The sequence below is a fragment of the Citrus sinensis genome, chromosome 4 (assembly GCF_022201045.2).
Source record: "Citrus sinensis cultivar Valencia sweet orange chromosome 4, DVS_A1.0, whole genome shotgun sequence".
Taxonomy (NCBI): domain Eukaryota; kingdom Viridiplantae; phylum Streptophyta; class Magnoliopsida; order Sapindales; family Rutaceae; genus Citrus; species Citrus sinensis.
This window is the reverse complement of record NC_068559.1, coordinates 4,226,113-4,240,227: the sequence shown is the minus strand read 5'-3', so window position 1 is coordinate 4,240,227 and position 14,115 is coordinate 4,226,113.

Sequence of the window (14,115 nt, the reverse complement as noted above, 5' to 3'; positions counted from 1 at the left end):
CTTCATACTCTTTTCTGTAGAGTATGCAATCGTTTGGACAAGTATGAATTTTAACATATTCTAAGCCCAAAGCTGACATTGTCTTTTTGGCCTCATACATATAGGTTGGAATTTCATTATTTTTCATGGAAAGCATCTGCTAAAACATTCAACAATGCAGAAAAGCTACTGTCAGACCACCCAAATCTACCCTTCACATTGAACAATTTCACTAAAAAGGATAACTTAGCAAATTTTGTGCATCCTAGGTATTAGGGTTTCTCAGTTTTTTTTAGCAACTCTTTGAATGCCTTAGGGTCCCCACAACAACCCTTATAAGCATCATTAACTATTTCTAACTCATTATCATTGTCAAACTCTATATTTTATTGCTGAAAATGGTTTTCTCTTTGAGGAGAAGGACTCTTACGAATCTCTTCCCCATGCCAAAAGCAATTGTCGTATTTCACATCAAAACCATGCATATATAAATGATCTTTTACAGTTGTAGGTGTTTCAAATGATAAATTCTAACAATCAAGGCATGGACACCTAATGACACTACTGCCTCCAGCATTTTTTATAACAAAATTTATAAATTTCTCGACACCCTCTTCATATTCAGTCGACAGTCGATTACATTGAATCCAAGATTTATCCATTTTTGGCTTAATAATTAATGTTCCTGACATATACATAAAACAAAGAAAGAATGTACATACTTAGAATATTTGTCTAATGTTACAACACCATGTGAAATAAACAAAGTTAAACCTACATGAGGCCTTTCAAATTAAACACAATTTGGCCTATATAGTTTTCTCTTTTATATTAAAGAAACAACCTACTTTACGGAAAAGCATGGTCATGGTCCAGAAACAAATTTCAAAATTACAAATATAGTAACCAAGAAAGCTGATAAATTGAAATTCATACTTTTCAAAAGTTCACTCTCCTATTATACTATAAATATAATAAATAAGATAGGCCCCACAACAAACACATTACATAGTATCATAATTATAAATTTAAAGATATGTAAATTTTAAGCAAGTGCATAACAACTTCAAAAAGTCAAATAATAGAGGATAAGAAATGGAACTTACCAGATTAAACACAACAATTTGCTGCTATATCCAATTCCAGGTACAAATCCAACAACAATATTTATTACTGAAATATATTTTGAATGATCAGTTGATAGAATTCCAAAACTTGGATTCAAGAGGGCTAAAAAGGTACCAAGAAATTACATTAATCATATGAGTAAGCCTAAGAAGAAATAATAAACTACAACTTCAAATAATATACATCAGTAGAACAAAAATGAAAGCAAACACAAAGAAAGCTTCAAGTACCTTCATACAAAGCCTTCAACAAATCAAGAACATCGAACTGTCACGTTTATGCAGCAATCACAACTATTTATATTTGACACGCAAATGTTACGACTGAAGACAACAATAGTAACAACAATACCAGTAGATGCAAAATAGCTACAACACCTCATGCATAGGTAGATGACAATGAGATGTGAGAATCCCTCAATTTTACATAATAGAATCAATTACTACGAATCCCTCCTCAGGCTTTGTTATAGACATTTTAGGCCAATATTTAAAGAATCAACTATTAGAACATAAAGATATATAAGTTGCAGATTATCACCATCTTCATACACTAACACTCATTTAACTTAACAAAGCTTCAATATCAGAAATAGCTAGAAAAAAAAATCACACACAGACACATGAATATAAATCAGAATTACCTAGAATAAAAAAAATTAACAACATTATGCAATGCACGATTACAACTTAAAACAGAACTCAAAATATTTTTAAAGACTATCTTCCTAGGAAATTATTTAGTAAATTGATTACCGAAATATATGCAATATATGCAATACATGCAAATACATTTCATTTTTTTACAAATTATTTACTACTTTACATAAAAGTTGAATAAATAGTCAAAATTAAATACATGCAAATGTAGAAACGACTCACTAGTTGGTGTGAAGCTTCAATTCACCGTCAAGCCTAGGGTTTCAACTTCGGCAACAATGATTTGGGTCTTCTTTCATGGTAAGCGATTGGGTTTCTTTCAGTCAATAAAAGTACCATGTATGTTGTTCTCATTCCAATTTGGGTTTCGATTAGCACTGACTTCGTCCCAACAAAGAGAGATGGTTCAGTGACAACTGCAGTAAAGAGAGACGATTCAATGAAACAACCAAAACGATTTTGAAACGATGGGTGTTTGGGTGTCGTTAGTTTGCTATGGCCGGCCTTTGAGGGTTTGCTACAAGTGTGCTAATCGATTTTGAGATTCCACAATGACGCTTGCAAATTTTCTAAACACTTAGAAAAATTTTTGCCTCTTTTCTCACAAAATTGTTTCCCCCCTTTACAAAACACAACATTTTATTATTATTTTTTGTTATTTACGTTTCTGGTTTTCCTCAAACACTTGCAAAACATAATGTTTTTTAATTTGGCATACAACTGAGACGACATCGTTTCACTTCTTTTTTTAGTAATATAATATTTTTAAAAATTAAGTCAAACCCACGCAATTAAAGTCAAAATAAAAAATCAGTCTTTCATTCTTGATAGCCAAATAATTTATCACTAGTCTATTATAATTTCTTGATATATGATATTTATATCACCAATATATCATAATTTCTTGATAAATGATATTTCTATCACAGCTATGTCATAAGTGTATGACAGAAAGTAAATCGATCATGATTTTATTGTGTTAACATTTATGTATTCATAAGGTTGATTTTGATGATAACAAACAAAATTAAGAATGATTAAGTTTTTAAAAGCTCAAATTATTTTTATACATTTTAAATAAATCATTATTTTCACATTTTAAAGGTTTTATATTTAATGAAAAAATGATTTTATGAAATTAGTTGTTTTTCAAGTTGATGGTTTAATTGAAAAAGTTTTGAAAACTTTGAAATCAACAAGTATTGCTTGAAATTTTGGAGAAGAATTTATTTGAAAAGTATTCATAGCATTTTGGGCCATATCATAATTTTAAAAAGTTTTGGAAATAGTAAGTATTATTTAGAAATTCTAAAATTGGACCTATTTGTAAAAGTTATAACGTTGTGGGCCATAGTACAGTTATATAAAGTTTTGGGGTCAAAGTGTCATTTTGCAAAATAGTTCATTGTAGCAGTTACTGTAGAAAACGGCGATCCAACATCTTGATAACGGCTCGCCGACATCGAACAGAGCTGAAGATTAGCCTCTGGACACTAACGACGATCCGACATCTAGATAACGGCTAATCGACATTGCACAGAATTGAAATATTAGCCTCTGGACACTAACGACGAGCCGACATCTTGAAAACGGCGATCTAACAATTTGAAATTCTATCTAATGGTAACTTAGACCATTCAAAACAGCGATCTGACTTTGAGTTAACGGCAATCCGACTTCGAACAGAAAGTCAATAACGGCTAGTTTTCAGCTCCAACTATAAATAAGCTCAATCAAATTCAAAGAAATGTAGATCACAACATTATCATTGAGTTTGTAAGCGAGAATACAACATTCATTAAGCTTTAAATTTGTTCTTGATTCATTTATTCACACATTGAGTATGGATTTGTAATCATATATTTTGTGTGAGGAAAAAACACATTTGTAATATTTGTTTTGAGTGATTGTAAGTGTTGGGATACACTTGAGTTAAGAGAATGTGGATAATCTCTTGGTGAAAAGGTTGATTGATACCTTGAAAGTCAATTGTAAGCATTTGAAGCCTTGGGAGGCTTGGATAGTGAAATCATCAAGCTGGGTGAGCTTGGAGGCGTGGACGTAAGCGGTGATTGCCGAACCACGTAAAAATCATTGTGTTTATTTTCTCTTCCCTTACTCTCTTATTATTGTGCTTTATTGAATTTATTGTTTTTGATTCCATTAAGGCATTAGATTAAATTGTTGTGTGGTTTGCTTAGGTTAATTTTTAAAAATCCAATTCACCCCACCTCTTGGGTTGCACACTTGTATTTCATATTGTTGTAGGCCTCCAGACCAAAAACTGTTACACAGAGGACTGTCATAGTAGGTACTTTTTCTTGTAGTGCCATATATAGGGGATTTTATCTCTTTTGTTGAATTGATGCAGGAGCTCAAAGGTAGGCTCCAAATTTTTTTGTTATTTATTCAAATATTTTACATTTTTATGTGATTCAAGATATTGTTCCAATAAATTGAACATGATTTACTATTAATAATTTTAAATACTTTACAATGTAAGTGATGGTTTTATTTGAGTCATTTTAATTTTTATTTCATGAAATTTATATTTAAAAATCTACTATAAAGTAGATAAATGGAGAATAAGGCGGGGATGGATAAACTATTCCGTACATAGAGATTCACCCAACCCCATTAAATCCATTGGGGAATGAGGGCTAAATTTTTAATTGGTTCAAGAATGGAGGAGGCCTCTCCACCCGTACCCTATCCTACTATCATTCCTAAAGCTTGTTAATCCATGTAAACTTGAAAATATATTTTGTAGAGACCTAAAGTTTTTTTTTTAGTTTATTTAAAAGACAGGGCTGGGTAAATTTCAAATTAATTTCTTAGCATATATCTCTCTAGGATTTCAACTCGAGTGGCCAGTAAAAGAAAGATGATTGAAAAATACATGGTCAATGCTTTATCATAGAGGGCTAAAGGATGTCTAGATATTAAGCAGAGAATGCAAAAGATGATAATCAATTGAAGCTAGCAGTGGAGCTTTATAAGGTTAGAGGGGTCATGCCTCTGGCAGAGTTTGGAAATTTTTTGGAATTTCTGAATAAAATATGAAAAATTAGATTAAAAAGACTAATTTAGCCTATGCACTCGTGATACATAACCGTTATATATAGGAAAAAAAATATAACTGTTAATCTGAAATAAAGTCAAAGTGTTAATAAATAATAATAACCAAAAATAAAATAAAAAATAAATAGACAAGGCCCATGCAATTTTTAAAAGTCCGATGTTAATAAATCTAGGGCCCCTAGATTTTTTTTTGGTTGCTTTTTCGTTTTGGCCTTTTTTTTTTCCATTAATACTCACAGCCATCTAATTGAGCATGAATATTTTATCTGCTATGGTATTTCTTCAATACCCTATGTGCACAATTTACGCATATTGCTTACGCCACTAAAGATTTGGCCCCTGAAAATTTTCCGAGTTCCGCCATTAAAGCCCATGCATGGAGTTCATGTTATATATGTTGTAATTTAACTTTATGGATTAGATGAAATAAATAGAAGTGAATTGACGATGCAGAAACGCTTAAAGTTGATTGATAGAAGAATCAAAATTTCTGAATAATAAAAGTTTTATTGAAAAAGTCTAAATTAACAAAACTAGGGTTTTGGGTCTCATTATATAATAACCCTAAATTATCGCGAATTTATTAAAATAAGCAAATCTGAAATATTATTTTATAATAAGATTCTCTTAATCTAAACAAGAAATACAAAACAAACGACTCTCAAATTAGACATCTAGAGAAAAATACAAATCTTAAAAAAAAGAAAAATATCTTAAAACTGAAAAATGACAGGAGGAAAATAAAATTTTTGATTTGACCATGTGGCAAAACTGTGCAAACCATTCCGGGTTTGCTTTGTCTCTTCTCAAACTTCAAAACAGTATATTATATGCCCAAAACAAATATTTGTTGTATCAATTATGACCTTTAAAGGGTATCCTGCTTGTCTCATGCAACCAACCTACATCAAATCAATGAAACAATTCTCTTGTGACACTAATTAATGATCACGACAACAAAAAGTTTCAATCACAACGATAGTAGCAAAGGAAAAGAGAAAAAAACAACGAAGGAGAAGAAGATAAAAAAAGAGTTTATTATACCCAATTACAAGCCGTTGAAAGTGATCAATACCTTATGAAACACGTAATGTTCAAAGACAAAGGCACTTATTTTTTTCATAAATTAACTGGACATCTGGAATTCTGGTTTGTCACAAATGAATATCAAATGAATATTCTTAATTTTATCAAGACAACACACCATCCAAAAGGTCCAAGATTAAACCGTCAGAGTTACGTTTCTGAATACTACTAGTAAATTTTTTAAAACTTTTGTTTATTTTAATGATTCTGTAACTTGTTATATATATTGGGACACAGAGAATATTAAAAAAATGTATTTGCTCGAGAAAATTTGACAACCTTGTCCCAATATACAACAATATATACAAGAAGTTACATTTAAATATTTAACAGTAGGAGATTTTAAAATATGAGAGGAAAATGATTAAATTGGACAAACAACAGGGGGTTTTGATTATTTTTCCACCAATCGCACACTCAACAAGAATCTTCGAGGGAATACGCACCAATCACTCAATATATTTCAAATAAGATAGAGTGTAAAATGGTGTATTGATGTACATTTCGATGTGCTTTTTAATACGACCAAAGGAAATTCTTGTTTTTTTAATCTAGAACAAGGTAAATTATCGGCTATTTAAGTATATCTTTCTTTGTGAATGAGATCTAGTATAGCAATATGTCAAGATCTCTTCTCTATCTATTACTTTATGTGCTTCTTCTCTTCAAAATCATTGACTTCATATAACACTATGATCCTCTCGTAATACTAATGATCTTGACAAAAAAAAAAACAAAAAATCAATCATAATGATAATGGTGCTGATTTGCACCTTTCGTACTCGAAATCATTCACTTGCATTAATTAAATTCGAAACTAGGCACAAAATTTGGTGTTAGGAGGAATGTTTTTATGGGTGCTAACGATTTAATAACTATCTTTGTAGTTTTAGAATATTTCAGTTTATGGTCCTATCTATTATCTAGATATATAAAAAAGACATACGGTCTAATGAGATTACTATGAAATATTTACTCATTGGTGGAGAAAGTTCTTCTATTTTGATTCATGGTTTCTCTTAGGTAAATGGGGTGAGATCGAGCTTGTCAATTTAAAAATGATAAAATAATTGGTCTATATATAGGTACCAACTGAAAGAAGAATTCTTAAAGGAGGATTAAGGAATTCCATTGAATCAAAACCATGGAACACATGCCTTATGATAACCTCGGATTGAAACCTAGGTTCAATAAAATTTTGGAAAATTTACCCATTTGACCACTTTCCAACTTTTAATATAAAAAAAGACCACACTTTAATTTTTCTTACAACAACAACCACTTACAAATTCTCAAAACAAAACAAACAAAACATTTAACCCAATATTCAGCTAAAAACATCTCATATCGCTCCAATTACGCCCACCGGAGTTCCTTCACTTTCGGTGTTTCTTGAGTTCCTCCGAGTTCCTTCACTTCCAGCGGCGATTTCCTTCACTTCCAGTGGCAATTTACGTGAGTTATAGTTTGGTTCCAGCAAGTTCATTCACTTACGGTTTTGGCAGCTTAGGTACTTTCACAATTTTTTTCATTAATTTAGAATATTTTTTTTGTTTAAATTGCCTAGTTGATTCACCATTGATCATAGTTAATCATTAGGGTGTGTATTGGGTATGAAAATATTACAATTTTCTTAAGATTAAGATATCTAATAAATGGCACACCAAGTATTTGTTTAAATATCTCTAAGAAATTGTTGATCTATACTGAGAATTATTTTGAGGTTAAAGAGAAAGTTGGTGTGCCAGCCAATCAAGAACATGAGTGGTTGCTTGTGTTGCCTAAAATTTGGCCATGTTAAGCTTGGGCAAAGTGGGTGGCTTCCCCTCCATCACCTAACCAAATGGCCATGCGTGGCATGGGAGGCTGAGCAACGCGGGCGACAAGCTTGCATCGTCCAGGCATGCAAATGAGTGATGACATGATTTGGTTGGGCAATATATGTTGTTGCCTGCGTTCTAGGCGATAGGAACTAAATCTGGACAACAGAATTGTGTCGCCCAGATTTGGTTGGACGATATATCCTGTTGCCCATGTATCGGGCAACGTAGGGTGACAACAACTGAATCATGCTGTCGCCTAAGTTTTCCAATTGTTTCATTTTTGTTTTGTTTTTCTTTTGAAACATTTATGCTAATGTTATCCTAAAGTTTTCCGACTATTTCAGTTTTGTTTTTGTTTTTGAAACATTTATGCTAATGTTGTCCTAATTTATTGCTTAGATATGTCTGACAAGTAGATGCATCACTGGTCATTGAAGATACCAATCGAGGATCATTTTGCCTGTTGCGTTTCGAATTTAACGAGATTTAATTTTGTCATTACGTGTATACAGACCCAGTTAACTGATACTCAATTTAGCCTATTCAAAAAGTCAATTTTGGTCATTTTCTAACGATGGGGGACCTTGGATTTAGCAACAATCTTGTACATTATTTGTTGCTCAGACTAGTCATGAAACAAGTTGATGATGAGTACCAAATGTGGTTTAGGATTGGCAACGAGATGTTACATTTCTCTCTTCGAGAATGGTGCTTGGTGACAGGATTGAAATGTGGTAATGTGGAAAATTTGCACAAAAAATACTTGGGTGACAAATACGTGATTAGTATTTCGATGGAGCACAATACTTTAAGTTTTTTCATGCTGAATAATTGGTATGGCCCACAAAAATACCCCTGTAAATAGAACCATTAACCATGTCTGAAGCTATCCAATCTGATGGTACAATTAGAGCCTCCAACTGCCGTGGGTCTATTAGACTTGGAACTCTAGATCGACTTTAGCTACAAGCCATTAGACTAATAGACTGACTTTGGCTACAAGTTTTGGCTACAGGTCCTTGGACTGATAAGATGATTTTGAGATGAATCATTAACTTCTTGAAACCGATCTACATCCTCCAAAATGTTGATTGGACTATTGCAATGTTTAGAATACATTTGGGATTCAATGTTATATGTTTCTGCATGCATTCACATCTGTATTAACAACATTGTCATCAATAGGATCATTATGGGAGCGGAATGTGGAGCAGTGTTTAAAGGCTAAAGTTTGAATTGATGGCATCAAAGAAAGTTCTATCGGAACTTTAGGACTTGTCGTTACATAAATAAGAGTGCACTCATAGTTAATTGGATCAGAGTTCATACGCATAATCACTCTCACCATTTCATCGTCTACTATGTCTATAAGCAGGAATCAATGGATTTCGTCGGATGAGTTGATTTCACATTTGTCTTTACTAAGAGGGAATATTCATCCGGACTTTTCTTCAGAATTTCATACAACTTTGCAATAAATTGTTCAAATGTTACATCGTTTTGGAAACAAAATGCAGTAACTTTTCCATTCTCGTACTCCATACGACCATCCTCCAAAGTCTCCCACGCTCTATCAAAATACATCATAAGAACTACCAACTCTATTAACCTGATGCAAAATAATAATAATACTTTATTAAAAATACTGCAAACAATAATATTACTATATTAATTAAATAACTAATTATCAACAAATTCGGGTGATCCGGATGACAGTACTATCGCCCAGGTGATAGATAATGTCGCCCAAATTACATGCGATTGTATATTGGGTGACATGAGCACTAATCGCCCAACATGCAGTATTTTGTCACCTGGGTGATGAATACGAGAATTCAGGTGACAAGTACGACAAGTTATTCTAAGTTTGGGTGACAGGTACTTGTCACCTGGATTCTAGGTTTCGTGTTCAACATTGTTCAAAACCCATTTTCGTCGAATTTTGCCAGAATTTTACTAATTTATAAATCTCTGACCTCACATTAACCATTTAATGTACCCACATTGTAGTAAAATGAGCAACCGATCTTTTGTATTAAACCCAACCAAAAAATAAAAGATAGATATTGAAGAAATACTAACCCTAACTTCTTATTATTCTTTAGTTTATTGCTTGATTTTGTCTTCAATACTTTGATAAATATAATAGTTTGATGAATGTGAGATAGATAAAAGGGAGGCTGAGTGATAGTTGGATAATGTGGGAGAGGTGAAATGATGAGTATTTTGGTGGTGTGTGGAGATGTTCGATTGTTGCTTGGGAGTTTGGGGTTTGTTTGTTTAGTTTTAGAGGTATTTTGGTCTAAGAACCTTGTAAATGGTTGTTATTGTAAGAAAAACTAGAGTGAAGTCTTTTTTTATATTGAAAGTTGGAAAGTGGTCAAATGGGTAAAGTTCCCTAAAAGTTTTGAAACAGCGGTGTATAATGCAGTGGTGGATTCAACATGTGAACAGAGCCCCAACAAGCAAGCCAAAAAAAAATCAAAGAATTAAAGGAAAAATTATTTTGGGTTTCTAAATGGCCCCCATTCTATAAATTTAAAAATCCATAAAATTTAAACTTTAATTGTTAAGAATTATAAAGCCTACACTTTAATTAAAAATAATAATAGCCCACCGTCTAAAACATTTTTCTATTTCCAAAAATAAGGATAATTCTTCTAGTTTGCCGCAACAGTAAAGAAAACATTTTCGGCAATGAAATTCGTCAAGAATCATCTCTAGAATTGAATGGGATGAATAATAGTTTGGTTGTTTATGAAAAAAAAAATATTTAATACAATGAATCTATTAGATAACATATTAAAAATATAAAAATGCTTTGAAAACAATTATAAATATATTAACAAATATTTTATATATTCAAAATTTTAATTTTTATATTTTACTATTATTTAATTAAATTCCCAATAAATTTTTTTTTGAATCCGCCACTGTTATAACCATATTGCTCTCATTATTAACAGCATCACTAAGGGATTAATAAGGCTTACTAGGGTTTCAACCACATCAAGCACCCTGTCGATGTTGGTGGCAGTCGTAGAGTAACCTTTATTGCTTTCACTTTCAGGCATACCCCTATATTAAAGTCATTAATTTCGACTTGCCTCGTGTCATTCAGCATGCTTATGCCTATCCTAGCATGATTTGTATTCATAATCCCATTGTTAAATAATAAAGAAATTAATATATGTTATTAATAGAGTTCCAAAACTAATTGGAAAAATGAGAATTACCCTTGTTGTTTCGAGAAATAAAACAAAAAAAAAACCTTCATATTTTAGAACAGGTTCAAACTCCCTCAAGTTACATCATTTTTAATTTTATAATTATTTTACTTTTCTACACTAGTCTTGATGTACCACAAAATTTAAATATTTTGAGAATATAGATTAACTAAAATGACTGATAGACCCTTAATGATAAAATTAATTTATAATAAATTGTAAATTATAGAGAAAATTTACAAGTAAGAGAATTATCATAAATGCCCCTAATAGTTGTATAAAGTGTCCATTTAAATTGCAATAACAATTGGCCATGTGTGACTACTGGAGCACCCACATAAATTGTAGTACTATATAAAGAGGAGGCAAATATAATATGCTCATATATAAATTAACATAGCAATAATATTTGGGCATATGTGTCCATTGCAATATATATGTTGGGATATTACAAAAGATGATTAAATGGTTCCTAAAAATATACCACGGGTAGGTATATGCATTCATTTTGTTTTAACCTTTTGTCATAAAATCCAACTCACTCTACCCTATATAAAAAAATTTCCTCTTTTAAACACAAATACCATTGACAAATAACTTGTTACCCTAATAAGTCTTGTGAATATAAAAGATACATACATACATACATACATACATACATATACATGTTAGGTAATTTTTTGTCATAATTTATAATTCATTGTTAAGTTAATTTAATCATTGTGGGCATATAAGCCATTTCACTTGATTCATATTCTCAAAATATTTAAATTTTATGGCTAATATCAAGACTAGGGCACTAATTTGAGTAAAATTAAAAATAGGAAAATTCTCTATGCACCACCTTTATTTCTAAACTTGTATCAATCAACTACTTTGACACTAAGAATTTTTTTTAAATGACAATTTTAACCCTAAATAAATTAAATGATCATTTTATTCTACAATTTTTTTTAAAAAAATTATAATTACAAGAATAGCTCTAAATTTAATAAAACAAATAAATACCAAAATCCAATATGTTAATTTTTATAATTATAATTTTTAAACAATAATTTTTGTAATTATAGTTTTTTTTATTGTTCAAAGTTGGTTGAGACTATTATTATTTTGGTGATTAATTTAAACAATGAAAATTATTTGATAATTGTGATTGTATGATTGATTAAAAAAACCAAAAAAAAAAAATATTTGAGATGAGTAGTACATGTATTTTAGGTCAAAATGATTAAAAGAATCAATAATATTTTATCAATTAATTAAATGGTTCTTACACATCTATTTTTCAATAAAATTCTATCAATTAGTTGTATTGTAATTATAATTTTTTTTGTTTTTAAAAATTTTATAGGATAAAATAGTCTTTTAATTCATTTAGGAGTAAAATAATTATTTTATTTAGATTCTTAGTGTCAAAGTGGTTCATTGATACAAGTTTAAAAACAAAAGTAGTGCAAAAAAAGTTAAAATTTTATAGTGATTAGTTGTATATATCACGAAATAGCGGTAGTACATAGATAATTTCTTTTAAAAATACAAGTTATGTATAGATTGTAGTCGCTCCTCTTTCCACCAAATTCTTCAAACTTTAAACTGTGCTATAAATATATATAGAAAATTAAAAAAAATTACACAAAAGAAGAATAATTCATGGATTATAATTAACTGTCAGTTGGATCATCATCATTGCTTGTGGCTCTGACCAAAGGCAAAAGGAGTTAGTGACAAAATGAGATGGTAAAAAAAATTGTAAATGATAAATTTTTTATAGAAAAGTACTCCCTTTGTCAGATGTTTTAAGGATTCGCCTTAGTTACAACAGTTACAACGTACCAGAATTTTTATCTTTTTGTGACTTTAGCTCCTCACCGTCCGATTTAATGGAAAAGTAGCGTCCATGGTAAGGATGTGTCTATTTGGTAATTAACATTATAGTCCCTATATTTTTTAAAAATTCCAAAAAATTACAGAGTTACAAATTTTAATGCATAAGTCCGAATTATCTCAAAATTGTAAATAATTAGACAATTAAAATTAGGAGAAATTTCATTAACATTTTCATTGTTAAAAATACAAAATAAATAAAAAAAATAAGTAAATTTAATTTTTGAATAAAATTAAAATTCAAAATTCAAAAAATTCAAAAATAATTCCTAATTTCTTCATCTCATGTATCTCATGTACCATGAACTGGAACCGAAAGTAATTAAAAAAATAAAAAATAATCATAGAATGAAATAATAGATATCGTTAGTTCAAGTTAGAAAAGCATTAACCAATTATTCCTTTCATTAGCCCAAGCCATTAATTTGGTTTAGTACCTGGAGGCTGGAACTTCAACGTAAAATAATAAAAAAATATAATTCCAGATTATTAATTTAAGTTTCAACCCAAATTATAGCGAAATTTTCCAATTATTACTATTTTTTATGATATTATATTAGTGTGTCAATGTTTAATATTCAAAATAGTAAGAATATGTTTAACATATTTGTTAGCCTATATGGCTATAAATATTGATTTTGATGATAACAAACCACATGTATTGATTGAACAAAGATTTATGAATTGTGCTTTTATAATAAGAAAATGATGTTATGGAATTAAAGTATTTTGGACTAAAATGAAAGTATTTTAAAAATCTTTAATAGTGTTTTAAATTTCGGATTTGGACCTATTTGAAACTATTTAAATATTTTGGGTCATTTTATAATTTCACATAGTTTGGGTGAAATCATAATTTCAAAAAGTTTTGGGATTGACAAAGTATTATTTAAAAATTCTGAAATTGGACTTATTTGTAAAGATTTATAACGTTTTGGGCCGTAGTACTGTTTTATAAAGTTTTTGGGTCAAACTATAATTTTAGAAAATAGTTCACTGTAGCAGTCACTGTAGCAAGCGGCAATCCGGATTCTGACAAATGGAAGTCCGAATTTTGGGCAGAATGTATCCAAATTGAAAGCGGAAATCCGGATCCTGACAAACGGAAATCCGGTTGTTGGGCAGTAAGCTACTGAGCATAAGCGAAAATCCGGATGTGACAAAGCGGCAATCCGAATGTTCAGAAATTCAAAATTGTGGCTGTAATGGTAACATTAAGCGGATTTTTGGATGTCCATAACCGGTAAT